This window comes from Enhydra lutris, unplaced genomic scaffold, assembly GCF_002288905.1.
Source record: "Enhydra lutris kenyoni isolate GAN:26980312 unplaced genomic scaffold, ASM228890v2 scaffoldscaffold19, whole genome shotgun sequence".
Classification (NCBI taxonomy): domain Eukaryota; kingdom Metazoa; phylum Chordata; class Mammalia; order Carnivora; family Mustelidae; genus Enhydra; species Enhydra lutris.
In genome coordinates this window covers 17,900,006-17,926,031 of record NW_019154103.1, presented here as the reverse complement: position 1 = coordinate 17,926,031, position 26,026 = coordinate 17,900,006, and the positions used below count along the sequence as shown (strand labels likewise).

Here is a 26,026-nt window from a genome sequence, read left to right as displayed (position 1 = left end):
CAAGGAAACAGATACATTATCTTTGTAGAGCTTTAGAGGGTAGTGTTATTGTAATATTTGTTTGACCCATTGCTGGAAACAAGAAAAACCAAAGCCCAAGAACATATGAACCTAAGAGTACCAAGTATGAGTATAGATTAAAATGAATGCAGTCTGACGAAAGTGGCTCAACTATCATATGTCAAACACTTGTTACCTTTTCTAGCCTTAGTAACTGCACATGACTAAGAACAAATCAGTGATAAAATCTCAAGAAAGATGAAACCAGTCTGAGCCTTTGCAAAGACCATCAGTCATTCTACAGACCTGTAATACTATTCAAGTAATCCTCGGTTTCCTATTTAATGGACGTAATACACTTTCTACTCCTACATCAAAATTACCAAGGGACATTTTTTTTTTAATTGGACATATCTTAGAACCAATGAGATCTGATCACATAACAATTAATTGAATTATTCATTTGCATTCTAAATGTGCATTCTTATACTTCACTATCAGCATAGGTCTTAAAACTTAGTGTTGTGTTTTTTTTTTTTAAGATTTTATTTATTTGACAGAGAGCGAGCGAGAGAGGGAACACAAGCACAGGGAGTAGGAGAGGGAGAAGCACGCTTCCCACAGAGCATGGAGCCCAATGCGGGGCTTGATCCCAGGACTCTGGGATCACGACCTGAGCTGAAGGCAGACACTTAACAACCGAGCCACCCAGGCACCCCAAAACTTAGTGTTCTAAAGTACCTGTATGTAAGGACCTTTATAATTACAAGAATTTCCTTATTTCTCTATGCCATTTTCTTAGGTGTTCAAACATTTTTAATCAAAAGGCAAAAGGTCTACCTGGGTACATTAAAATAATCAAATTCCATATTCAAATCTTACAGAGTACACTAAGATATTAAAATGTAAAAGTGGAAACAGATTAGTTGAAATAATTATATCCAAGCATAGAGTATTCAGATTTAATGGAAATATTAACCAATATCTGTTACTATGAATATGAGAATCATAAGTGAAAATATTTTAGTTTTAATTGCAACTATGGTAGTTTTGATTTGGCTCTGTAATTAGCATCTGCATTCTAGACTTTGTGACTGCTGTGAAAACATTATTTATGGAAGGTTTATCCAAATATAATCTGGTGCTTGTTGTTTTTATCAAATGTTGAAGTCTAATGAAATAAAATGCAAAAACTTGTGCTTCTGAGAGCTGTGCTGACAATCATTTATCATACCTTCTTTTCTATACACAAGCACAATACAGTCGGAACAGCAGGCAAGGCATTATGTTAGGTTGTTTCTATTCATGTTATGTTAAACTATCTTGCCACATACCTGCAATAGAATTTGGGCACTTACAAGAAAACAGCAAATATACATATGAATTTTGGCTATCATTTGATTCCTCTTTCTACATTCTGCAGCATACTCACCATAATTAACATTCTGATACAGTTTTATGAATTGGACCAAGAGTTGGAGTTATTCTACAGGAGACCAAGCACAAGGAAATTAGAGACGCATGCTTGCTCCAGTTTGTTCCCCCCTCCCCCGCCTCGTATCTTCCACCCTCCCACACATAGACTCACCTTGCAGTGGGGAGGGAAAGGAGAATGAGAGAGCTGTTCAACCTTTGATGAGCTTACCTAAAATATTGCCAGCAGAAGCTATTTAAATTTGAACATGCATGTAATTTTCAACATTATATGTAAGTTGTGTGCTTTATGGTTTAGTATTATTTTCATTTTGATTTCCAGGTGGATGGGGCTACCGTAATTTTTCAGTCTTTAAGGTCTCTAGAGGTATTGATCTGAACTTGAGTGACAATGAATTTACCATCACCAAATGCTTACACATTTTCTTGTCAGTCATAAATTAACATTTGTTGTGTATAATCAGGATGCTAGGAGTGGGGAGAAGTGGATTAGGAAAATACAAAAAGTAGAACCCCGGGTATCAGGAGGTTTACTGTGTAGCTAGTTTGAAAGATTGCAGGGGAAATGATGGGAGATTCATTTATAGGGCTAGGTGTCAACAAATGTAGATTGTTTTAGTGAATAGTTCTAAGTATGTGTTTCAGAGCTGCCACTGAGATATGAGAATATCCTCAGGAGGGGTAGGTGTAGAGACATCTTAGAGGAGTAAAGTTCCTGTGTGGATTTTGGAAGTTGAAAGATATTATTAAAATGTATGAAATTTGGCTTTACTTTGAAACAACTTCAGTGTATCTAAAACTCACTTCATATTGGTTTCAGTGGTAACATTTCCTTTGAAAGTGATACAATTTAAAGCTTGGAATTATGTGTTTGTCATGCACTTTATTTTGCTCACTTAAAAAATTATATCCTTAGGGACGGGGCACCTGGGTGGCTCAGTGGGTTAAAAGCCTCTGCCTTCGGCTCTGGTCATGATCCCAGGATTCTGGGATTGAGCCCCACATTGGGCTCTCTGCTCAGCAGGGAGCCTGCTTCCTCCTCTCTCTCTCTCTCTCTGCCTACTTGTGATCTCTGTCTGTCAAAATAAATAAATAAAACCTTTAAAAAATATATATCCTTAGGGAGAAAAAAAAAAACTTGTTTACTATAACTACCTATTTATTTATTATTGTGTTGTGTTAGTCACCGTACAGTACATCATTAGTCTTTGATGTAGTGTTCCGTGATTCATTGTTGGCGTATAACACCCAGTGCTTCATGCAATCCTTGCCATCCTTAATACCCATCATCAGGCTGACCCATCCCCCTAGCCCCCACCCTTCCAAAACTCTACTTTTGTAACTACTTTTAAATGTAATAACTAGAAGAGTGAGGGAATATTCATTAAAAGATTACTATAACGTCATTTTGAACGACCCCTTTTCTTCCTTAGCTTTTCCCCCAGTAATCTTACTTACATAGATATATAAATGTTGATTGCATATTCCTGTTTCACAAGAGATATTCATTATAAACCTTGGGGACTGGGAAACAGTCCTTGATTGGATACTTCAAAAGTGATGTAACTGTCTAATACTAGCCACAGTTCTTGCTCTCAGTAACACTGTGGAATTATTGACTATCCCTTACTTTTACACTCTTCTTCCCTTAATCCCACTCTCCTCAGATGTTAATGAAGGAAGTTTGAGGTTACCCCTTCCAGGTGATTTGCTTTGCTTAGAGGAGACCCTGGGGTTTGATGTGTGTTAGGTATGTGGTAGGCACTCTGCTAGGTGCTTTACATAATTTATTGCAACACAAATAACTGGATGTAAAAGAGTGGTGCAGAGAAATGTAATAAATTAATTATCAGGATCACACAAGGGGCCAGGTTTTGAGTCCTAGTGTTTCAAACTCCACAAAGCCTATGTTGTTTGCACTATAGCAAAACATTTTAAGACCTGGAATACTCTATGCTGCAAGTTCAGGCTTTTGTGCCAGTTGCACAAGAAAAATGCTTCTGGCTGGAAGCATTGCCCTTCAAATTAGATGAGGTGGATCTAATTAATCCTACTAACTCATAAGATAGTTGCACCTTAAGTTGTTTAAATGTAGGCTTATTTGAAGGAGATTTTAATTTTTGTTTTGAATTTATTCAATTAAATTCAATTTAATGGGGCGCCTGGGTGGCTCAGTGGGTTAAAGCCTCTGCCTTCGGCTCTGGTCATGATCCCAGGGTCCTGGGATTGAACCCCATATCGGGCTCTCTGCTCAGCAGGGAGCCTGCTTCCTTGTCTCTCCTCTCTCTCTGCCTGCCTCTCTGTCTACTTGTGATCTCTGTCTGTCAAATAAATAAATAAAATCTTTAAAAAAAATTCAATTTAATGAGCACTTACTGAATGCATGTTCTTTGCCAGTCACTGTGCTAGTGGTACAAAGACTGTCTATATAGGGAGACATTTTAACATTATAATACAATTCACTGGATGCTATAAAGAGGCATATGCTAGGGATCATGGGAGCATAGGAGGGAATAATTAATTTGAGGAAAGATGTTAGTAAATGCTGTATTTGGGGAGAACCTTGAAGGACAAGAAATAAAAATTTGCCAGAAAGACAAAAGGAGGTTGATAGTTCATTTCAGGTAATGGGAACAGCATGAGCATATGTGTGAATATGCCTGGCATGTCTAGGATATCGAAAGAGGGATAGATAGTAACAATGGTCATGACTTCTTACCTTTTCTGCATCCAGCTCCTGGCAATGTGGTATTGAAGGTTCTTCCATGAAGAACTGGAGTCTGTTTTCCCATCACTGCATTTGGTTGACCATGTGACTTACTTTGGCTGAGGGACATTAGCAAATGTGCAGCCAATAGAGACTTGAAAAGTGCTTATGCACTAGGGATTCTGTGCTTGGAAGCCTGAGACTGTATTGTGATTGAGCCCAGGTTATCTTGCTGTAGGATAAAGTGGCCACCTGCAGGAAACGGAGGCTCTGGCTGACATCTCCTAACCACTAGAGATGTGAGTGAGATCATCTTGGGCCATGTAGCTGATCCATCATTTGACAATAGACACATGGGAGAATCCACAGGGAATCTGTTGTCAGCCCAGACAGAATGACCCAGCTTATATGCATAATTATGAACTAAAAATGTTATTTTAGCCACTTGGTTTGGAGTGTTTTGCTGTGCAACAAAGCTGATATACAGAGAGTCTGAATAGTGCAGGGAATATGGGAAGAGGCAGTGGCTGAAGCTGAGGACGTATGGCATTTGCAACATCATGTTGAGAAGTTTAGATCTATTTTGTAGGACCAGACCTCCCAAACTTCATTGATGAATGTACCACTTTTATCTCTTTAAAAATATTTGCATGCTCCCTGAACTAGATTTTTATTTAAATTGTCTGATTTTTATACCAAAATTTATCTTAAAAGCAAACCTAATATTTAGATTCCAGTTTGATATGTTACTTCTACTTTTCTAAAACTTAAAATTTATAATTATTTAAAACATTGTGTGCTATCAAAAATCCATCTTGTATATCATGAGTGCTGCATTCAGATTATCTACTTTAGTAAGTATGAATCAGGAGCATGTGGAAAATAATTTGAAGTAGAGAAGCTGCAGTTGGGAGGAGTGAGAAGGCTACTGCAGAGGGCCGGGTAGGATATGGCATGTGGTAGACAGACTTAAGATGTGTTCTGGAAGAGAAAGGACGTGGTGACAGATTTGATGTATGTGGGGTGGGAATAGGGAGTGTGAAGTATCCACTGAATGGGTACTATTAAGAATGGGAGGAGAAAAAAAGATAATATGATGTGCTGAATTTGAGTTAGTAGATCATTTGAAAACAAATCCATTAAGTATTTGTATATGTGGGTCTGAACTTAAAATGTTATTTTTGAAATCATCAGCATATAGTTGATAAGTAGTTGAAGTCACAGAAGTAGGTAAGATCAAGAGGATGTATTTAGGAAGTGTTTAGTACAGAGATCTTCAGCTTTTCTTTTCATCCCCAAACTCTTAAGACATGTGATTTATTCCAGCTAGAAATAGCAAATATGTTCATATAGGTGAAGATTCTCAAATGGGGGTAGAAAGCATCATAAAATTTGAAAAAATGAAAAATGTCTTCCAGGTGATTTTTTTTCAATTATTTTAGTTAGTCACCATACAGTATGCCATTATTTTCTGATGTAGTGTTCCATGATTCGTTGTTTGTGCATAACACCCAGTGCTCCATACAATCCATGCCCTCCTTAATACCCATCACCAGGCTGACCCATCCCCCCACCCCCCTCCCCTCTAAACCCTTGGTTTGTTTCTGGGGTTCATAATCTCTCATGGTTCGTCTCCCCCTCTGATCCCCCCACCCCTTCATTTTTCCCTTCCTTCTCCTAATGTCCTCCATGCTATTCTCTATGTTCCACAATTAAGTGAAACCATATAATAATTTCTCTGCTTGACTTATTTCACTTGGGATAATCTCTTCCAGTCCCATCCGTGTTGATGCAAAAGTTGGGTATTCATCCTTTCTGATGGCCGAATAATATTCCATTGTATATGGACCACATCTTCTTTATCCATTCTTCTCTTGAAGGGTATCTTGGCTCTTTCCACATTTTGGCTATTGTGGATATTGCTGCTATGAACATTGGGGTGCATATGGCCCTTCTTTTCACTACATCTGTATCTTTGGGGTAAATACCCAGTAGTGCAATTGCTGGGTCATATGGTAGTTCTATTTTTAATTTTTTGAGGATCCTCCACACTGTTTTCCAAAGTGGCTGTACCAACTTGCATTCCCACCTATGGTGTAAGAGGGTTCCTCTCCAACATTTGTTGTTTCTTGTCTTGTCAATTTTTACCATTCTAACTGGTATCTCAGTGTGGTTTTAATTTGAATCTCCCTGATGGCTAATGATGATGAATATTTTTTCATGTGTCTGCTAGCCATTTGTATGTCTTCATTGGAGAAATGTCTGTTCATGTCTTCTGCCCATTTTTTGACTTGGTTTTCTGCTTTTTGGGTGTTGAGTTTGAGAAGTTCTTTATAGATCTTGGATATCAGTCCATGCTCTGTAGTGTCATTTGCGAATATCTTCTCCCATTCTGTGGGTTGCCTCTTTGTTTTGCTATTTCCTTTATTGTGCAGAAGCTTTTCATCTTGATGAAGTCCCAAAAGTTTGTTTTCGCTTTTGTTTCTCTTGCCTTTGGAGACATGTCTTGAAAGAAGTTGCTGTGGCCGTTGTCGAAGAGGTTACTGCCTGCGTTCTCCTCTAGGATTTTGATGGATTACTGTCTAGTCTTTCATCCATTTTGAATTTATCTTTGTGTATGGTGTAAGAGAATGATTGAGTTTCATTCTTCTATATATAGCTGTCCAATTTTCCCAGCAGCATTTATTGAAGAGACTGTCTTTTCTCCACTGGATATTTTGTCCTGCCTTGTTGAACATTTTTTGAATTGAGGGTCCATATATGGGCTCTCTATCCTGTTGCATTGTTCTATGTGTCTGTTTTTGTGCCAGTACCATGCTGTCTTGGTGATCACAGCTTTATAATATAGCTTGAAGTCAGGCAACATGATGCCCCCAGTTTTTTTTTTTTTTTCTTCAACATTTTCATGGCAATTCAGGGTCTTTTCTGGTTCCATACAAATTTTAGGATTGTTTGTTCCTTGCAGTTTGAAAAATGCCATTGGTATTTTGATCAAAATGGCAATGAAGGTGTCTATGTCTATGTCTGGGCAGCATAGACATTTTAACAATGTTTATTCTTCCAATCCATGAGCATGGAATGTTTTTCCATCTTTTTGTGTCTTCTTCAATTTATTTCATGAGTTCTGTAGTTCCTAGAGTATAGATCTTTTACCTCCTTGAAAGGTTAGGTTTATTCCAAGGTATCTTATGGTGTTTGGTGCTACTGTAAATGGAATTGATTCTCTAATTTCTCTTTCTATAGTTACATTGTTTGTGTAGAAGAAAGCAACTGATTTCTTTGCATTGATTTTGCATCCTGCCATATTGCTGAATTGCTGTATGAGTTCTAGTAATTTGGGGGTGGAGTCTTTTGGGTTTTCTACATAAAGTATGTCATCTGCGAAGAGAGAGGGTTTGAATTCTTCTTTGCCAATTTGAACACATTTTATTTCTTTTTGTGTCTGATGGCTGTTTCTAGGATTTCTAGTACTATGTTGAACAATATTGGTGAGAGTGGGCATTTTTGTCATGTTCCTGACCTTAAGGGAAAGGCTCTGTTTTTTCCCATTGAGAATGATATTCACTGTGGGTTTTTCATAGATGGATTTTATGAAATTGAGGAATGTTCCTTTTATCCCTATACTCTGAAGAGTTTTAATCAGGACAAGATGCTGTATTTTGTCAAATGCTTTTTTCTGCATCAGTTGAGAGGACCATGTGGTTCTTCTTTCTCCTCTTATTAATGTGTTCTATCACATTGACTGATTTGTGAGTGTTGAACCACTTTACATCTCAGGGATAAATCCCACCTGGTCATGATGGATAATCTTTTTAATGTTTTAATGTACTGTTGAATCCTATTAGCTAGAATCTTGTTGAGAATCTTGGCATCCATATTCATTAGGGATATTGGTCTGAAATTCTCCTTTTTGAAGGGGTCTTTGCCTAGATTTGGGATCAAGGTAATGCTGGCCTCATAGAAAGAGTCTGGAAGTTTTCCTTCTGTTTCTTTTCTTTCTTTCTTTCTTTTTTTTGAAACTGCTTCAGGAGAATAGGTATTATTTCTTCTTTGAATGTTTGGTAGAATTCCCCCAAGGATTCCGTCAGGTCCTGGACTCTTGTTTTTTGGGTGGTTTTTGGTCACTGCTTCAATCTCGTTACTGGTTATTGGTCTATTCAGGTTGTCAGTTTCTTGCTGTTTCAGTCTTGGTAGTTTTTAGGTTTCCAGGAATGCATCCATTTCTTCTAGGTTGCTTAACTTATTGGCATATAGTTGTTAATAATTATTTCTGATGATTGTTTCTATTTCCTTGGTGTTAGTCATGACCTCTCCCCTTTCATTCATAATTTTATTAATTTGGGTCCTTTCTCATTCTTTTGGATAAGTTTGACCAATGGTTTATCAATATTATTAATTCTTTCAAAGAACCAGCTTCTAGTTTCATTGATGTGTTCTACTGTATTTTTCCCAGGTGATTTTCATATACTACCTTTTTTACCCCTTGTTTGATTTAAAGTGACATGAGGACAAGGCTGAGGAAGAGGAATTAGTAAAAAGGGATAATGGTCTGAGAGATCTGCCTCTTTAAGAGGGAGAGAACTCTTATAGAAGTGAAGGAACTTTAAGATGAAGGGGTGAGCCATGATACTAAAGTCTTCAGAGAAATCCAGTATAATGAGGATTATTCTTTAATCAAAACTGGTTCATCAAAGTGTAGTATTGACATATAATAGGAGCACAGTAAATGTTTGGGTGAATGATTTATGTAGAAGATTTTTATGTTCAAAACATTCCATGAGCCTTGAACATTCAAGTCAGAGAGAATTTGTATTTGCAATGTTTTGGAATTTAAAATCAATGTAGATTTAAGAATACTTTGTTTCTCTGTCTATGGTCATTGTCTGAGAAGAGTTCTCACTTGGGCACCATAGTCCTGATGGTAGGGCAAAGCAATGTTTGAGCTTGTTTCCTTCCTTCCTTTTCTTTTCTTTTCTTTTCTTTTCTTTTCTTTTCTTTTCTTTCTTTCTTTCATTTTATTTATTTATTTGGGAGAGAGAGAGAGTGCAAGTAGGGGGAGGTGCAAAGAGAGAGGGAGAAGCAGGCTTCCCAGTGAGCAGAGAGCCTGCTGTGGGGCTTGATCCCAGGACCCTGAGATGATGATCTGAGCTGAAGGCAGATGCTTAACCCACTGAGCCACCCAGGCACCCGAGCTTGTTTTCAAGAGATGAGAGTCAACATCCTTGTTATGACCACTTGACACTTGGGCCTCCTCACCTTTGCCACCCATGGTTCCCATTATGATGATTTGGGGTGATGGAATGAATATCTGTGATTAGCAGAACTGGAATGTCATTAGCCTATCTTGTACTCAGATAATTTTTACAGTCATATCATCTTTTAAAATGATTGTTAGTATTTTTTAAATGACATACAGGCTTTCCCTGCATCTCAGGAAAGGCCCTAGATGGGGGCAGCAGTTTCCTCAGACCTTGATTCAGCGCCTGTGCATCCTGCTTAGAGCATGCTCAGCGGCACACACTGGTTTGACATCTGGCAGTCACGATTCCTGTGAGATTGGCTTCCCTGCAAACGCCCTGAAAGCATCCCTGCTGTGCCCCTTCTGTCCAAGTGTAAACACATCCAGGAAATGAACAAATAAAGACCCAACTTTTCTGGAAGGAATCAGGATCCCTTTACCCAGCTGGAATCCTGGGGTTTGGTGTCCAGCTTCAGGAAATTTGACTAGCCATTTGGGTAGAGGCTGTTGTCTTGTGGTACCTTTGTCCCTTTCTGCTTCTAAACCCCCATGTGCTGTCCACAGCCTCTGTTCTAAGTCTTCCAGCTGAGGAAGATTGCTTCAGGACCTTTAAAATATGAAATAGGGGTCATCTTTCATTGTGGATTCATTAGTGCAGCTGGATTTAGTTATTTACAGTTGTAAATTTGGCATTGCATTTGCCTGGATAGGGGACTCATTTCAAACTAATTGAAGCAGTCTAAAGCTAAACTTACAAATAATTAAATATTCATTTCCAGTTCTTTTCCTATGAAGATAAAATATTAAAATGATCAAAATATGCATATAACAAGGAAGTTAAGACATCAGGATAAGAGGGAATCCTTTTTTCACTTTTACCTTACTGTCTTCCCAGTTCCATTTTTGCTCCAGCCTAATGAAATGCATTTTAAGTAAAAATACATGCACCGCTTTGTTTTTTTTATCTGCCTGCCACCACAATCATCAGCTTAGCCCCTTTCAGGTCCACTTTCAGGAAGCACAGACTTGAAAACTCTTCCCCATAGTTTTGTCTGAACTGGCTGCCATTCTGCAGCACTCACTGGATCCAGTTGCTGGAGTAGTGGAACCCGAGAGGTGAGCAAGTGAGCAGTAGTGAACACTTTGCTGAGTGAGTGAGTTGGGCCTGTGTGAAATGATGTAGGTGAGCCAGAAACTAATGGGAAAATAGGGGGTCTTCACTAATTTTGATATGGGGACATCTTCTTTTGCATGTCAGGGTATTTGAATATTTGGCCAACAGCTGGCTGGGCTCTGGGAGAGTGCCTTTTGATTCGCCTTGTCAGATGTTCAAAGATAAAACAAGGCAGCCGGCACGCCAGCACATAGCTTATAGCCTTGCCATCAGTTTTGAATTTAGATTTGAATTGTGATATCAATGTCATGGTAGCACATGCTTTGAGAAAGTACTTATAGAGAATAATTGAAAGATTCAGTGTGAAGCTTCTGCAAGCCATAATTTAAAGTCCCAGAAGCCTCCATATTACTTTCACCATTAAAATTTAAGGTGACAGAAGCCCAATTATGTATGGTTATTTTCTTAAATAAAATCGTATTTCTACCTCAAGTGAAAGATTCATTGCTGCCCACTAATCTCTGTCAGGAGAACCAATCTCAGTTGCATCTAGTGTCAGTAAGGAAAATGGTTCATGTTATCCCGGGGACAGTGAAGCAACACTGCAGAAGCAGAACTGGAAGCCCTCTGTGGAGGAGCCAGACTTGAGGAGGCTAATTTGCATGATAATTACCATTATGGATCCTTTCTGGTGACAGCTTCCACACTTAACCCAGTGCAGTATGACTTTAATAGCAGTAGAGAAGCTCAAGGAGGGGGCTGTAGCACACACTTGGCAGAACCTGAATGACCTCAAAAACTGTGACAAGGGGGCAGCTGGTTGTAAAGCCAAATCACATAGAGGAATGGAGACTTGGAACATAGCTTTAAACCCTGATTAAAAAAAAAAAAAAAACAAACTTTGGGGCCTATTGAAAGGTACACAGCTTTTCCTTCTTTTATTAGCTCTCAGAAATCAGTTTACCAGAAGCCTGTTTACCAGCAAAATCCATTTGCCAGAATTTCTATGGCCATTGACACCATGGCATGCAAACGGATCAGTGGGAATATAGAAACATTTCCAGTGCAGGGATTTTAGTTTCTGTCAGTCAAAAGCATGGAGCCAGACTTTTATTTTTTTTATTTTTTTTTTTTTAAAGATTTTATTTATTTATTTGACAGAGAGATCACAAGCAGGGAGAGAGGCAGGCAGAGAGAGAGGAGGAAGCAGGCTCCCTGCCGAGCAGAGAGCCCGATGCGGGGCTCGATCCCAGGACTCTGAGATCATGACCTGAGCCGAAGGGAGCGGCTTAACCCACTGAGCCACCCAGGTGCCCCCAGACTTTTAGACTATGAATCCTTCCACTGATTTTGTCTTCTTTCTGTTTGACTTTACTTTATGCTGCACTGTGATTTGGGAAATAGGTTGTAATGGTAGCCAGAATTGCGATAGAAAATTTCACAGGGCCAGTCAAGCTTAAACCCACTGTTCTTTATGAAAAACTTTATTGCTTAGGGTTCCCAGGGACAAGGGAACATGTGAATCAACTCATATTATGATGCACACTGTTGAATGATATAGAGAGTATCTATCTATCTATCTATATTTATATATTGCTTAGATAGCAATGTCTTATAAATAATAAAATCAATTTCTCAGAGGTTTCACAGTATGATAAAACATTTACAAGTGGCTCTTGGTTCTGCTAAGTTTTGTCAGGACTTTAACACAACCAGGCCCTGTGGCACCTTGCAAGTTTAATTTTTGTTGCTTGGCATTAGCCCTAGATTCTTTTTATCCTTTTACAAAACCAGTACCATGCTGTGCACTCAACTTCCCTTCCTTCATCTCTGCCTCAAATCACTGTGGCTTTTCCTGTTCCTTTCCTTTTATTCATGTCTCAGTAAGAATTCACTTGTGTCCATGATTCTGTCACTGTGCTTAGACTCTTGCTATAAATGATTTTGCCTCTTCTACTTTATATATTTGACATTTTGTTGGCCTCTTCCTCAAAAAGAAGAAAGAAAAATCCTTCCCTGTATTCCCTACTCTATTTTCTTTCTTTCTTCCTGATTTCTTTCTTCCCTTTGCTTCCTTACCATTCACTCTTTAACCTGTTGTAGTCTAGATTTAGCCACCATAGATACTACTTTCTCAAAGACTGTACTCTTCACTCTGCCGAGAGAGAGAGAGAGAGACTTACCTAATTGGTAAATTTGGAGTGAGGAAGTGGTCCAACTTGCCAACTGCCACCCTCCTTCTGTTCGGAGAAGGGCCTCCCTACCAGGAGCTTACATTCCACCCCAGCCCAGCCCTGTGGAGATGGACTAATTCTGTAGTGAAGACAGCTAGGCTTGTTTGGCTTTAACCCCCTCTATTCTGGTCTCAGTCAGTAATAGTGGGTATATTCTAGTTTCTCATCTATTTTTGTACTACATCTTAATTTGTTTACAACCCAGGAGAAGAAGAGAGTTTTGATTTGGGGGAATTGCTTAGAAACCTAAATAAATAAAAAATAGTGTGTACAAATAGAAAGTTTGTCTTCTTTCCCAATCTCATTTGACAGAGGCTTGGTCTCTCTTTCTGTTTCCGTACCTTTGAGGACAAGAAAAAAGTTGCTGTCTGTAAGCTAGGAAGCAGCCTTTACTAAGAACTAAATCTGTCAGTACCTTGATCTTGGACTTCCCAGCTTCCACAACTGTGAGAAATACATGTCTGTTGTTCCAGTCACCCAGTCTATAATATTTTGTTACAGCAGCCCAAGCTGATGAATTCTTCCCAATTTTTCTATGCATATGCAAATGTATGCATTAAGTATACGATAGAAATACTTTTACTTGAGTATCATGTAACAGAAATATGCATAGCTATACATTTATGCCTATATCTCTCTAAAACAGATCATTTCGTTTTATATAGTCTCCCTCTATATACATTTATTTGTATACATACACCGTTGTATTTTTTCCAAAAATAGTAACAGACTATACATTTTGTTCTACACCTTCCTTTTCCCACTAACACATTTTTATATCAGTAAGTGGAAACCTGTATTATTATTTTTAATGGCTGCACAGTGTTCTGTAGTTTAAGTGGTCTATAATAAACCATTCCTCAGCTGCTGGCCATTTAGGTACTTTCACACTTTTGAGATTATACACAGTCTTGCAGTGAACATGGTACTCTTTTTATTTTTGTGAACTTATGGTAGTATTTCTGTAGAAAAGAGTCCTAGAACTGGAATTGCTGGCTATCTCATAAGATTTAATTGATTAGTAGTGATCAGAGACTCAGGATGGGAAGGATTCTGAGAGAGCTCAGAGTTTATCCCACACTCCCAGGAAGGATGTTGTTTTCTTGCTCTGACTTTGAAAAGTTTCAGAGAATGAGACTCCATATTCTCTCCAGTAATGCTTCCAGTGACTTGAAATTGAAATAGACTGTAAAAGAAACAGTCATAGTTATAATGCTCTGGCCAAGAGAATTGAAAGTGAAAGTGAAAGACTGAATCCCAAGGTAATACTTTGGTGAGCTTGTTTTGCACACCAACCAAGCAATACAAGATGGAGGATTATCAGAGTTATGGCAGTCCCAGATATTTGGATTAATTTCCATTCATGTGGTAGGAAGTTTATACTTTCATATACTTCATGTAGTGTAGCAATGGGAGATTAGTTCACTCTAGGTGTCCAAGAATGCAAACCTACCCTTCAAGATAGCTCTCAGCACACTGACCCCCTTTAGCCTTGACTGTCACCAGGAAGCATGTGACCTATTGAATCTAACTAAACTACAAATGATCTTAAATCAGATTCCACCACCCACCTCACAGTGCATTAGGCCCGGAAGAATAAGTGGTCTGGCTTTCACCTGGATTATTTTGCTTCCATCCCAAGGTTATTTCTTTTGCTTTGGGAGAGGCTTGTAACAGTTCATTTACAAGCTGACCTAAAGAAAAGAAAAGAAAAAACAAAACAAAACATGATGCAACCAGAGAGAGCTATGCGTTACTGCCGGCTTCAAGTAGCTCCCTCCAAAGCAGGTAGGACTTGTCTGGAATCTTTGCAACACTGTAATGATCTAGGTGGGAAAATTCCATGTATTAAGGACTTGGCTCTCAGAGCAGACGTGCTTGACTGTCGCAACTTGTACATTTTCCCTATTCATGGTGCACACGGCAGCAGGTCTTCATTAGAAACAAGTGCAGTGTGAGTAGCAAAGATGACCGTATTAAACATCCAGGAATTTTCACTCATTGTGCACATTTATACAACACTGTAGAAAGGACTAGGGCAGCCTGGCTATGTTAGATCATTTCCCTGCTCACCAAAGAGATTTGAAATGGACTTTTAATTATTATTGCCGATTTGCTATGGCTATATTCCTTAATATGAACATCTGATTAGGATTTTCTTTAATTGATGAATACGGCACTTAAAATTGAAGAGTTGAATTTGTTGTTACATATCGGCATATGTATGTACTGTATTGTTGTGCTGGCATATGTACTATGACTTTTTGCTGAAGTACAAATTACAGACACTTCTTATCTGTTTTACTTGTAAGGTCACTGTTCTTCCTTCCTTCACCTTTGTGTGGCTTTTTACCTCTGTTAATGGAGATAGAAGAGAGCTAAGTGACTATTAAACTCTTTTCTATATACCGTAAAACCCATTAACGTGGACCTCACAAAATTTGGAATTTATGATAATGAGAGCAGGGCTGGGTTACAGTTTACTTTTGCATTGTCTCTGAATTAAAGCTTTGTTGAGCTAATAAATAGTATTAAATACAATTAAAGGGGGATGGCACTATTGTTTTATAAAGCGAGATTTTCAAGCATGCTAGAGAAAGGCCTTGCAAGTGTGGTAATGAGGTCGTGTGAGAAAAGGCATAGTGCAAGGACGGTGCCACTTTCTATCTATGTGACCTTGGACAAATTACTTGGCTTTTCTGAGTATCTTTTCCCTCACGTGTAAAATGGAGATAGTTTACCTAATTTATGGGGCTGCTGTGAGGGTTAGATTGAATGTACAGAAAGTGTCTCGTGTGAAGTACGTATTTCATAAATGGCAGGTAATAACTATCTACCTAAAATAATTGGTGAGCTAATTTCAAACACTTCTCATTTTTCCACTAAAGCAGCATTCTTCCACACTTTAGAGTTTTGTTAACCTAATCTGAAATATTGCTCTATTATTATTATTATTGATTGAAGGAAACACCCAGAATTTTGATGTAGTGGTAAAGAACATGAGCTTTGGAGTCGTGACAAACTCAGGTTTGAATGTATTTCTATAACTCATTAGCTACATGTACTTAGGCAAATTACTTAATATCTCTCAGGTTTTATTTTCTAATTTGTAAAAATGGAATGATAATACCTGCTCCAGGACTTTTATGAGGACTCAATGAGATAATGCATGTAAAGTGTTCAGCCTACCGATTTTCATATAGTCAACTCTCAAAACATCAGCTGTTGCTATTACCATGATCATTTGGACAACAGTCCATACTTTACACTTTTTATTAATTCAGACTTGTCTTCTTCAATTCACCTAACAAATTTCACTCTTGATATAATCTCCGTTCTAGATGAGGATTTTAAATACAGAAGTAAAAAATTATAGAGAAGCAAAATGGCGATATATAGATAGGGTCAAAGAGGAAAGAATAATATTTTAAAAGTGGAAGCCCAAGGTCTTAAGTTAGACTTAAATCACTGAATAGTCAATTTTGTGCATAATCTTTGTGTCCTTTATGAGATGTCTTTGTATCAGTCAGAAAGAAATAGAACTCTCTCCCTCTCTCTCTCTTCATATATATATATATATATACACATATATATGTGTATACATACACACACACACACACACACACACATATATATTTAAAATTAAAAAAATATATATGGTAGAAAATGTGGATTGATCACCAGCTCTTATCACTCATTGGAGAGAGTAGCAGTTAAGTCCATGTTCAGTTTTATTTTCATCTTGCTTTCCGCTGTATGTTTCATAGGCTGTATGGATGAGAAATGTAAGCACTATAATGTCCTGCATAGAGACTGTAATCTATCCTCCTTTTAATGACAGGCTTACACAGTTTGTCAGAATCCATCACCTTAACAGATCAGACCAAATTACTTTGATGACTGGCAAATGGGTGGCACTTGTGGTGAAGTGAAAGCAGCCAGGTGTGTGTGTTTATTAAGTGCTCTTCAATAGAAAAAATGTATTTTACTGAAAACTCTCTCATCCATGCTATTTTTGCAGAAGCAAGGAGTGCCCGTCTTCCTTTGGGAAAACATAAAAATGATTTTCCTTGAGATTCTGAAATACTGCCATTCAAATTCACAACACTAAGCCTGTTATAAAAATCAGAGTTTTGTCCCCGCCTCCCATCATATGCATGCACAGTGGAACCTTGTAATAAAAACTAGAGAGGACAGTGCCTTTGACTTTCCGGGGATGCCCAATTTAAGCAGGTAATTTTTTTTTTTGTTTTGTTTTGCATTATCTGATTTTAATTTTTAAATTTTTAAAAAAACATATAATGTATTTTTATCCCCAGGAGTACAGGTCTGTGAATCGCCAGGTTTACACATTTCACAGCACTCATCATAGCACATACTCTCCCCAATGTCCATATCTCCACCACCCTCTCCCATCCCCCCTCCCCCCAGCAACCCTCAGTCTGTTTTTTGAGATTGGGTCTTTTATGGTTTGTCTCCCTCCCAATCCCATCTTCTTTCATTTTTTTTTTCCTACCCTCCAAACCCCCCACATTGCATCTCCACTTCCTCATATCAGGGAGATCATATGATAGTTGTCTTTCTCCAGTTGACTTACTTCGCTAAGCATAATACCCTCTAGTTCCATCCACGTCATCACAAATGGCAAGATTTCATTTCTTTTGATGGCTGCACAGTATTCCATTGTATATATATATATATACCACATCTTCTTTATCCATTCATCTGTTGATGGACATCTAGGTTCTTTCCATAGTTTGGCTATTATGGACATTACTGTTATAAACATTCGGTGCACGTGCCCCTTTGGGGCACCACGTTTGTATCTTTAGGATATATACCCAGTAGTGCAATCTCTGGGTCATAGGGTATCTCTATTTTGAGTTTTTTGAGGAAACTTCATACTGTTTTCCAGAGTGGTTGCACCAGCTTGCATTCCCACCAAGAGTGTAGGAGGGTTCCCCTTTCTCCGCATCCTTGCCAGCATCTGTCGTTTCTTGACTTGTTAATTTTAGCCATTCTGACTGGCGTGAGCTGGTATCTCATTGTGGTTTTGATTTGTATTTCCCTGATGCCGAGTGATGTGGAGCATTTTTTCATGTGTCTGTTGGCCATCTGGATGTCTTCTTTGCAGAAATGTCTGTTCCTGTCCTCTGCCCATTTCTTGATTGGATTATTTGTTCTTTGGATGTTGAGTTTGCTAAGCTCTTTATAGATTTTGGATACTAGCCCTTTATCTGATATGTCGTTTGCAAATATCTTCTCCCATTCTGTCAGTTGTCTTTTGGTTTTGTTAACTGTTTCCTTTGCTGTGCAAAAGCTTTTGATCTTGATGAAATCCCAATAGTTCCTTTTTGCCCTTGCTTCTGTTGTCTTTGGTGATGTTCCTAGGAAGAAGTTGCTGCCGTTGAGGTCAAAGAGGTTGCTGCCTGTGTTCCCCTCAAGGATTTTGATGGATTCCTTTCTCACATTGAGATCCTTCATCCATTTTGAGTCTATTTTCATGTGTGGTGTAAGGAAATAGTCCAATTTCATTTTTCTGCATGTGGCTGTCCAATTTTCCCAGCACCATTTGTTGAAGAGGCTGTCTTTTTTCCACTGGACATTCCTTCCTAAGGAGATAATTTTTAAAAGTAAAATCAGGGGCACCTGGGTGGCTCAGTGGGTTAAGCCTCTGCTTTCGGCTCATGTCATGATTTCAGGGTCTTGGGATCGAGCCCTGCATGGGGCTTTCTGCTCAGCAGGGAGCCTGCTTCTCCCCCCACCGTCTGCGTCTCTGCCTACTTGTGATCTCTCTCTCTCTTCCTCTGTCAAATAACTAAAAATTTTTAGAAAAAAAAAAAGTAAAATCAGTTTATTAAGTTGACAACCAGTGGTTTAACGTGTAAGAATTTTCATATAAATAAATCTACAAGTAAGAAAAACCTTTTGCCAGACCATGATTTCTAAGATTTGGGTCAGAAAATGTGATCACTCTAATACACACCATGTTGATTAGTTGCATTATTCAGATCTTTATTGAAAGTACCTAATGGTTAGTTGTTAAGTTATGGCATTTTGTGTCTACATTTGGCATATCAACAGGAACAGCAATAATAATATTTATTGAATTCTTACCATGTGCAAACACTGAGATAGAAGCTGGGAATATAATGGGAAGAAAAAAAAAAGACTATCTCATGTTGCTAATAACTTATGAAGTAGGTATAGACAGAAAGAAATTCATAGAGTTTAAATAATTTGTCCAAGTTTTGATAGGAAATAAGGGCAGAGCTAGAATTACAGTGCTGTATTTGCTACAGCAGCCTAGCTTATGTTTTCATTAAGACATTACAAAATATTGTGGCTCAAACAAGCTAGAAGGAGCTCCTTAACATCCTGGAGATGCCATTATCAACCCTGGACTACTGATGCTTATACTGTTAAGTAAGGGAAAAATAAACTTTGGTCTTACTATTCTGTTATCATAGATATGTCCAAAGATATATAATCTTTTTTTAAAGATTTCATTTACTTATTTGAGAGTGAGAGAGAGCATGCATGCACAAGCTGGAGTGGGTGGGAGGGGCAGAGGAAAAGGAAGACTCCCCACTGAGTGGGGAACCTGACAAGGGCTTGACCCCAAGACCCTGGGATCATGACCTAAGCCAAAGGCTGAACCACCCAGTTGCCCTCATAATCATTCTTTGTAAAGGCATTTCCTAGATGTTGCACTTCAAACTTCTACTCACATCCTACCAGCTATACCTATCTTCCAGGAAGTTCTGAAAGTATATTTTTGTGGCCATGTACTTCTCAAAATTCAGGGGTTCTATTAATAAAGGAAAAAGGGGAGAATGGGGCATTAAGGGATGGCTGGCAATCTCTGCATCACATGCTAATTAAGAACATGGTTTCAAAATGGGTTTGACCACAGATTTAGACAAGTGATGAATGATGTCATGACTTTGGGATATGCCTCCATCCATTATACATTTCATTCCAAGTAGTATATCAAGGTTATATATGTATACACACACATGAATATAGTATGTGTATGATTACATTATTTAAATATAATGTGTGAGATATCATGAATATTACATGATTCTTCAGTGGACTCTGGTCATCTACAAATGCTAATTCAAAATTTCATAATACAAGAGGTCCGCTGGCTTTAATCTTTGGAAGAAAGCCTTGCAAAACCCTTGGGATTTGTCTAGCTTACATCCTCACTCAAAAAGATCTCAAACTCAGATCTATGTTGTAAGAGATGCTTTCATAGAGAGATGTATTTATAGAAATAAAATTACTCTAAAGTTAGTGGAGCATGTATTCAATACATAAATCATAAACAATCCTGACCCTGAACTTCAGAGTTTCCTAGAATTCTTGGTCAATTCTTTTTTTTTTAATTTTTAATTTTTTAAAAATTTATTCTTTTCAGGTAGGCTCCAGGTGGACTCACGCTCATGACCCTGAGATCACGCATGCTCTACTGAGTGAGCCAGTCAGGTGTTCCTTCTTGATCTATACTGATTAAGTTTAGATATTTACTATAGAAAAATTAATTAACACATACAGAGAATATTTATTGAGAATATACTTAGTGGTTATGTTGAGATGGACCCACTCTCAGAAGATCCTTTGGTATCTTCTGGGGCTGCAGGAGGAGATAAGCACAGGAAAGACCTAAAGTACATATACATATACTCTTTTTAAAATTTTATTTACATATAATGTGTTATTTGAGTCAGGGGTACAGGTCTGTGAATCATTAGTCTTACACAATTCACAGTGCTCACCATAGCACAGACTCTCCCCAATGTCCATCACCCTGCCACCATATCCCTCCCCCCACCCCCCAGCAACCCTCAGTTTGTTTCCTGAGATTAAGAGTCTCTTATGGTTTGTCTCCCTTCCCGGTCCCATCTTGTTTCATTTTTTCCCTCCCTGATCCCCATGACCCCCCACCCTGCCTCTCAAATTCCTTATATCAGAGAGATCATATGATAATTGTCTTCCTCTGATTGACTAATTTTGCTTAGTGTAATACCCTCTAGTTCCATCCATGTCATTGCAAATGGCAAGATTTCCTTTTTGATGGCTGCATAGTATTCCATTGTATATATATGTGTGTGTGTGTGTATATATATACACCTCATCTTCTTCATCCATTCATCTGTTGATGGACATCTAGGTTCTTTCCATAGTTTGGCTATTATGGACATTACTGCTATAAACATTCAGGTGCACGTACCCCTTGGGATCACTACATTCGTATCCTTAGGGTAAATACCCAGTAGCATGATTGCTGGGTCATAGGCTAGCTCTATTTTCATCATTTTGAGGAACCTCCTTACTGTTTTCTAGAGTGGCTGCACCAGCTTGCATTCCCACCAAGAGTGTAGGAGGGCTCCCCTTTCTCTGCGTCCTTGCCAACATCTGTCATTTCCTGACTTGTTAATTTTAGCCATTCTGACTGGTGTGAGCTGGTATCTCATTGTGGTTTTGATTTGTATTTCCCTGATGCCGAGTGATGTGGAACATTTTTTCATGTGTCTGTTGGCCATCTGGATGTCTTCTTTGCAGAAATGTCTGTTCCTGTCGTCTGCCCATTTCTTGATTGGATTATTTGTTCTTCGGGTGTTGAGTTTGCTAAGCTCTTTATAGATTTTGGATACTAGCCCTTTATCTGATATGTCGTTTGCAAATATCTTCTCCCGTTCTGTTGGTTATCTTTTGGTTTTGTTGACTGTTTCCTTTGCTGTGCAAAAGCTTTTGATCTTAATGAAGTCCCAATAGTTCATTTTTGCCCTAGCTTCCCTTGCCTTTGGTGATGTTTCTAGGAAGAAGTTGCTGCAGCTGAGGTAGAAGAGGTCAAGTATATATATATATACATACATATATATATATACTTTTGTTACCCAGGTGATGCCCAACCCCAAGCTCCAATCCCAAACCTAATGCAGTCTCTGATGAACTCAGCTGTCCACATGGAGCTGCTTTGGAAATATTGTGTCTTGAACTTAGATCGATGTACTTCATCCTTTTTCCTGGGTCCAGCTTTCTAGGTCCTACTTTACCGGTGGCTGATTGAGGCAGGAGAAAAAGAATAAAAGAAAGATAAAAGGTGAAGTTAGAGCTGGTCTAATTAGTTCGCCCTAAGCCTTATCTTGGGGAAAGGTTATTGGGAAGCATCTCCCACGTGCAAGGCAGTTATAGACCTGTTTTGCCTCACTGGCTACATGGAAGTAGAGAGGAGCAATCTAGAGAGAGTGAGAACCCCAAGAGAGGAACTCCAAAGAAGTCACAGCCTACAGAAGTCAAAATTAACATATTTTCTCCATACACCCAAAGCTCCGGCCCCTATTAAGAGGTTTCGTTGATTCCAGTAACTTGATTCAGTCTTCTTTGCTCTTTCTTCATTGGCATAGGTTTGTGGAGTGGAGTAAGGGTGGGGAGAAGCAGAAGTGGAACTTTGTTTTAGAAGGCACTATAACAAATATAAGACATGGCCTTTATCCCAGTTCTCAAATAACTTATTGTCTGGGGAACTAATGTATAGGAAACATTTAGTGAAAACAAATGAAATACTTGAACTATGTGTTCTTGATTACTCCAGAAGAATCCAGGTACAGGATAAGTGAATGCGGATTTGTTTCTTGGGGAAGTCTTTCTAGATCATTCACAAGTGAGGTACCAAAGGATTAAAGGAACTAATTAAGAAGGCAGAAAAGAGGAGGTGAATAAAGATTCATAATGAGCTTAGAGGTCAGTGAACCTATGTGCCTGAAGCAGAGATTTCATTTTAGAGACTAGGGAATGAACCGGAAGAGGAAAGTGGGGTACTTCAAAAATCAGGCAGGGGTTAAGTTGTAGGCAGTCAGGTAAGCTTTTTGTTTTTTGTTTTTAATTAAGTTAATGTTAACCTCTTTAAGTTTTTATGGAATGAAGAGAGGATAAATTAATAAGTTACTGATTAATTGAATAAATGAATAAATACATTGTATTATAAAGACATCGTAGATATTATAAAAACTAGCCTCTTAAGTAGAATTTGTCTAGGTTGGGAATATGGGGCTCCTAGGCAGGATCTCAGCAACACAGTTTGCCAGGGAACAAGAGATGTCAAGACTAGGTGTATCAGGGACTGGGAGCCTGGCTGCACTAGAGTTAGGCAACAGTCTAGTCCTCAGTGAACAAGAGGAAGTGTTGGATCTGAGGAGATCCAATTTATCCGGAGATTTGGTTACCCAAAATGTAGATAGCAGGTGAGATTGAGTCGAGAATGGTGGTGTCATAGAAGTTGGGCAATCTAATCATAGCTAGATTCCAGCTGACAGCTGGAGTTCTGGCATAGAATCTGGGAAAGGGTAGTGTCAGGGCCCTAGTCAAGTAGATCGAAGTTCAGGGCAAGGCGCAAGGTCTTGAAGGAAAAAAGAAAGCTTGTCAGGGCAAAATCCAGTTGCTGGAGTTTGGGCCAACCTGTGTGGAGTTAGTAGGGAAATGGAGGAATGATGATGAAGCTGTCCAGAGTAAACTCAGTTTGTAGTGGAGAAAGGAATACCATTCCTGCTATCTGGTGTGCTGAGGTTGCTTCTCGTTGCTTCTCTTTTGCCTGCATGATGAAGATGCACTGAAGGCCACAGGTGTGCTGAGCCTCTTAAGTAGATCCTTCAGGGGCCCTCAGATGGATCTCGGAATGGATGGCTGAAGTGGAGGCCTTGTGGGGTTGCATCACTCGGAAGGAGTGGGGACTACAGCACAGGAGACGTAGGCATAGCTAGGAGCCTGTCATATTCCAGGTTGAGGAGAATGGTGCTTGTCAAAGAGGTGGGGAGGATTTAGTAGAAATTCAGAAGAAAAAGGGGCTGCAAAAAACATTTCAAATCAGGAAGAGGTTTCAGTGACAAGTTTGATATAATGGATAGAGAAGGAAGAACCTAAAATGATTCTAGGTTGATTTTAAATGCTTGCATAGGACAACAATTTTGTTCATGAGCTGAAGGGTTGTTTTTTTTTTTTTTTTTTTAAACCAAAACCAATTGCATTTGACAGAAGATAAAAACAAAAGTTATTTACAGCAGTGTTTTGCTCAAGTAACTCAAGGGGATGACTGTGCTTCTTCTTATCTCACAACCAAACCAAGCAGAGGCTGCCCCATCCGCAGCCTCCCCATCTTGCACAAGGAGGGAATGCCAACCAGAATCCAGCTGCATGGCTCCCTCACCACCTCAGCTGCTCACTGCACCATGGGAAGGAAAATCCTACCCCAGTTCAGTATACTTCCAGGGTCCCTTGCTTTGAGCATCTTCCGACACTCACACCAGACCTGGGCTCACAGACATGGGTGGAGTGGAAGAGATTCAAGATTCAAGATGAGTTGAAGCTGCTTTGTTCTTTCTTTCTGAGCTGGGCCTCAGGAGGGTGAGGATCCCTGATCCCCTCGGACATGCAAGGGGCCAGTGGGGTGGCAAAAGGGAAAGCCTAGGAAACTTGCCCACTCACTGAGAGCGAAGTTCCCTCTCCTTAAATAACCAGTCCCCATTCCTACAGCAATAGATAGGCCAAGTGACTGAGAAATCTGATAGAGCTGAAGGACATTTCAAACACATATCACTTTTGGCCTGTTTTTTAAAAACCCAAATAAATAAAGTAAATTGGTAAATAAGTGTGTTAAGGCCAGGCTTACTTGTGTGTTTGTTGGCTTTCAGTCTCAAATGCCAAGGGTCTGCAGTGAGACATTTCAGAGGGAAAGAGCCCTTGAGCATGTGAATGAATAACGTTTCTTGCAAAGATGCTTTTCTTTCCTGTTCAAAGATAGTATGATTAGTGTACATGTGCATGAGTATGACTGAAAACCTCAGGTGGGCCTACCTGTACGTATCTGTCTGCGTTGCTCTCACGGGGGGCCTTGGTTGCTGGAGGTGACGTTTGAAGTGTTTGTGCTTACCTCTTTTATTCACCTGGTTAGTTCAGAGCCTTTGTTGACTGAAGAGTGCTCCTGCCTGGCCAGATTGCTTCACTAAAGGGTGCTGTCTGCCGCTGTTGGTTCCCAGCCAGCTACTTGGCTGCTCCATGATGGGATAGAGGCATGGACTTGACTCTTCATGAAGGGATAGGGCCTGGAACTTCAGGAGGGCTTTTATACCTGTTTATGGAGGTGAGGAAAGAAAATACAGATTCCTTCCCTGGATAGGGAAACTTCGTTTTCAAAATGTACAGCTACATGGTGTTTCTCATTTTATTGGGCTTGGATCTGCACCTGGGGTAGCAATGGATTCCAAAGTCATTATTGAAGGTAAGGAAAGAAAACTCGAAGCAGAACTATTACCATAAAAGATCCTGGTTGTATTTTTGAAAGGATGAGCTAAATAAAATTTCAGTGATCAGCGGAAGACCAACTGTTGAACTTCTGAAAAGTTGTTCTTAGAAAGGCTTGGATTAATAATTTGTTTCCATTTTGTTCGCAGATGTACTGTCTGTAGGACAGGGGTAGCCTGAATACCTGCTTCACTGAATACCTGCTTCACAGCTCCTTTCACATTTTCTTGTTGGAAAGACAACCGTTGGAGAATCATCTTGTTACCGTCAGCAAAAATGCAAACAAATCAAGACATTAAGAATGCCACAGTGGCCAGCAGTTAATGATGCCAGTGTTACACAAGCTTCAGCAAAGTTTTCAAGACAGTGTGCCTCACTAGCCAGAAATCAGGGAAGATTGAACCTATCCTTTTTGTCTCAGCTGTTCCTTAAATCAATGCATCCCCTCCAAATTAATGTGAATTGAAACACGCATTGCCTTTTTAACTTAATTGAGTACTTACTATGGGTGAATCACTGCACAAAATAGGGGAGGGAAAATGAGGGAGACAAGTAAGATGTGTTTCCTGCTTTCAATGGATTTACAATTACTTTCAGGGCACTTTTTTTTTTTTTCTTCTGCTCTTAATTAAATGTGTTTCTAAGATAGAAAACAAATGAATGGAAAAGTGTATTCTGCAAGTATTTTAAATCCCTTTAATAAAAAATGAAACAAAACAATCTAATGTGGGCAAGTGAGGACATCTTAATTCCATTTTTTTGGACTTTCGATAAGTAGGGTTTATTTTATTGATTCTATAAATATTTGGTAGACTTTAGAGATATTAACACATTAGAGTTGGAATTCATTGGATTAATTTTTTTCCTCCTTGGTGTAGATTGTCTGTTGAAAAGATACATTGTGTTTGTACATTTCTTGAAGAGTGGGTAGGTGAATTACATCTGTTGCCTCTGTAGGCCTCTACCTTCTGTGCCCTAGGAGCCTGACATCC

At 39.0% G+C, this 26,026-nt stretch overlaps 1 long non-coding RNA gene across 1 annotated transcript in view; it reads left to right on the top strand.

Moving 5' to 3' along the window:
- LOC111148402 overlaps positions 1–25,493 on the top strand; it is a 72,583-nt gene extending 47,090 nt beyond the window's left edge. The window contains exon 3 of the long non-coding RNA XR_002640694.1: positions 25,184–25,493. This is a non-coding gene — a long non-coding RNA (uncharacterized LOC111148402). The remainder of the gene's footprint in view (positions 1–25,183) is intronic.
- Positions 25,494–26,026: the final 533 nt, after the last annotated feature.